The following is a 2,258-nucleotide window of genomic DNA, read 5'->3' as shown; positions in this document are numbered from 1 at the left end:
TGCCCCCACCATCAGAGCGCCTCCACCCTAAGAGTGCCCCCACCATCAGAGCGCCTCCAACCTTAGAGCGCCCCCACCCTTAGAGCACCCCCACCAACTTTTATCACAAAGTTCCTTCCTTGAATAAATCTGAAGGTTGAATCTGTTTTCAGTGTTCTAGGAGTGTCCAGCAGGGGGCGCTGTGCTCCTACACTTTGCTTCAGTGTTGATCTGATGGACATTTTTATTCTATCCATCCATCCATCCATTATCTTACACGCTTGTCCCAATTGGGGTCGCGAGGGGTGCTGGTGCCCATCTCCAGCAGTCAATGGGCGAGAGGCGGGGTACATTTTTATTCCAGTTTCTCTAAATAAAAGTTTAAAACATTTTTCAGACTTTTCTGTCCAAAAGAAATGTTCACTTTGAAGAACAGTGGAATAAAAAGTTAATTCCAGCTGCAGCTTCATCCCTCTGCTGTTCATCTGAGCAGAAAATTAATAAAAACTGAGAATTTTAGGTTTATTCAATTATTGCTAAAACTATAATAATAATAATAATAATAATAATAATTAAGGTTAATTTGGGAAAATAAATTATTTAAAGCAGGAAAGTTCATCAGATGGTCTCCAACATCTGATTGGTTAAAATCCAGGTTGGTGCTTAAAGCCATTAGCTCCGCCCACTACCTGATAGAAAATGATCAACTAGAGTGTTTTACAGACACCTGACCTTTTTAATAACAACGTCACATTTTATATTTTTATCGATTTATTTGATTTTGAAGCCCATAAATTCCCAAACAGAAATGAAAACCTGTGAAGAAGAAATAAATCCAGTTCATCTCTGGAGCCAAACAGCTTTTAGAAAGTCAGCAGGAAGAGCTTCTGAGTCTAGATGCTCTGCAGCTTCTCTAGAATGATGGATCTAGATGGACCGCTGGTGAAGATGGTCCCAACAAAGACATGCGTCCCCCAGACGGGGTGTCTGAGGGCCCTGCAGCAGCCCAGGTCCTCCAGGCTGAAGCCCAGCTGGGAGAACCTGTGGTCGGTCTCAAACAGCGTGTTGTTGGTGTAGGAACCAAAGAAGGCCAGACCAGAAGAAGGATCGATGAAGTCCGCCCAGAAGCCCTGGGCCTGCAGAGCCAGGCACAGCTCCTTGGCTCCCTGGATGAACTTCTCCAGCATCTGCTCCCTCTCCTGCTCCACGGCGCCGCTCCAGGAGGTCATGTCGTTCTGGGTCTTCTGGGTCACCGTGATGACCGTCATGTCAGAGGAAGGAGCTTCAGGGAACATGGACAGGAAGTCCTTCCTCAGAGCTTCAGGGCAGCAGAGCACCGCACACTCCACCCTGCAGTCAGAACACGGAGCTTCTGGAGGAGGAACCTGCTGGGAACCATCAGAACATGGAGCTTCTGGAGGAGGAACCTGCTGGGAACCATCAGAACACGGAGCTTCTGGAGGAGGGACCTGCTGGGAACCATCTAGTTCTCCACTCCAAAACATCCTGCTCCTCCTGCTCTTCTCTCCATCTCCCTCCAGGGGGCAGTGTGTTCCCGCTGGCAGCGAACGGCCCGAACCGGCCGGGTTCTGGTCGGTTCTGGTTCTGACCGGCCCGGAGGCTGGAGCTGCAGACATGCAGCGAACCAACATGTTGATCCCTGGAAGGTACCTGACCAGCCTGGTTCTACTGGACAGAACCGGACTCAGACAGGCCATGGTACCGAACCGAACCTCTGTCTGTTCAGCAGACAAAACTCCGCGTCCTTCTGAAGTCCCGTTCGCACATGCGCAGTTGCGACCTGCCGCTTCTTCACTGAAAGGCTTCTACATCGGTTTGGTTCATCCGCCCCCTGGTGGTTTGGAGGAGAAATAAAATGCTGCATATGACCGCCACAGACAAGAAGAGACCCGCTTTGACTGTCGCGGCGCAGGAATTACAGGCGCCATCTTGGGGAGGTCGACCTGCTCCCCTACCCTACCGATTCAAGCAGAGCAGAAGAAGGATGCCTAAATATGCTACATAGAATATATATTCTACATAGAATATACACAATAGAATATATATTCTACATAGAATATTCAAACTACATAAAATAAACACTGTACATAGAATATATATGCTACATAGAATAGAAACTCCCTTTATTGACTCACAGTGGGTAAATTGTGGCGTTACAGAGTAAAAGATTACAGCAAAAGTAAGTTTTATATATATATATATATATATATATATATATATATATATATATATATATATATATATATATATATATATAT

General features: G+C 46.3%; 1 pseudogene; it reads right to left on the bottom strand.

Moving 5' to 3' along the window:
• Positions 1–723: 723 nt before the first annotated feature.
• LOC107102898 lies at positions 724–1,913 on the bottom strand (annotated as a pseudogene).
• Between the last annotated feature and the right edge of the window lie 345 nt (positions 1,914–2,258).

The sequence above is a fragment of the Cyprinodon variegatus genome, unplaced genomic scaffold (genome assembly GCF_000732505.1).
Source record: "Cyprinodon variegatus isolate N-32 unplaced genomic scaffold, C_variegatus-1.0 Scaffold1338, whole genome shotgun sequence".
NCBI classification, from domain to species: Eukaryota; Metazoa; Chordata; class Actinopteri; order Cyprinodontiformes; family Cyprinodontidae; genus Cyprinodon; species Cyprinodon variegatus.
The sequence above is the reverse complement of the archived record's forward strand: the minus strand, read 5'-3'. Positions and strand labels throughout refer to the sequence as shown.